Raw genomic sequence first — 1,429 nt, forward strand, 5'->3', positions numbered from 1 at the left:
TAAGTGTAAGTGTAAGTGTCGAGGTGTATGTCCGTGTCGTGTGTGTGTATATGTATTAGTATCTGTGTCTGTGTCTCTGTGTATTTCTATGTGCATGCTCAGTAATCCATGCACCTTGATGAGTTTGCTGAGTGTGTGTATGTAACATTAAAGGGTTTATATGGGACCTATAATAGTGTGCGTGTGTGTGCAGCATCGCATCGCATCCCATTGTGGATAGCCATTGCTTCGTGATAGAGCACACTGAGCTCAAGGCCATGTCTTGTCTCGTAAAGTGCTATTTACTGGTGGTATGCGATAAGAAAGTGCTCACAAGATTCAGTCACCTCCAACCCCTGCTGATGCTGGGACAAACCTATGAAGCACACACCTTAAGAGGTTAGAGATGAACAACAGACATATAAGTCATAGAGCCCAGGTGAACACTTGACGCGTACAGTATAGAGGTTATCAAAGTGCGCAGTACTCCCTATTACGCAATAGGCTGGTACGTAACCTGTGTAACTAGACTGACACTCAGCAGCAGCACGTTCGACCACCACCATTACCCCTGACAACTAACCTCTGACACCCTTCTCCTGTACACGTGGTTGTAGTTAAGTTTAAGGAGTGCATGGATCTGATGCTCATGGGTGTGCTGCAGTCCGTGTTTCAGTGCTTCAACATACCATACGAGGAGAACGACATGGACAGAGCTGTATGTGGCGACCATTACTCTTGTGTGTGTGTGTGCGTTGGTACGCGTGTGTGTATATTATGTGCGTTTTAGTCGGATGTGTATGTGTACGTATGTTTGTGGGTGTGTGCGATGGTACGTGTGTGTATATAATATGTACGTTTTTGTCGGATGTGTATGTGTACATGTGTGTGTGTGCGTATATTTATGGGTATATTCCGATGTGGATATTCGTGTATTTGTACGTGTACATGTATGTATGTATGTGTGTGTTTGTTTGCATGTATATAAATGCGCGCATGCGTACGCGTACATATGTGTGTATGTGCAGAAGTGTATGCACATGTCTATAAGTACACTTGAGCGTAGGCTTTTGTCTGTCTGCGCTCATGCGTATGTATTCTTTCTCTTATACCAGCGCGTGTTCTATGCAACTACTAAGGTGGCGTATACATTTGGCCTTCCTTGCATATCACTAGCTTCCTTGTAGTAGCCACTTATGTGTCGACTGTCTCTATACGCCTGGCCGCTTTATTACTGTGAAATAAGGGAAGCTCAATGTGACTACGTATATATGTACGGCGTTTGCTGCATGTCTGTGTTCTGTATGCCTTCTACTGCACATTTGTCTTCTACGCTGAGTGTAGATGTATGCGCGAGTGAGTGATTGCTAGCACCAATCTAATTATACGCGTAATCTTGATGCCATGCATGTGCTGCGTTTGTTCCATTTTTAGGATCACCAGTTTTAAG

The sequence above is a fragment of the Sphaeroforma arctica genome (genome assembly GCF_001186125.1).
Source record: "Sphaeroforma arctica JP610 unplaced genomic scaffold supercont1.1224, whole genome shotgun sequence".
In the NCBI taxonomy this organism is placed as follows: domain Eukaryota; class Ichthyosporea; order Ichthyophonida; genus Sphaeroforma; species Sphaeroforma arctica.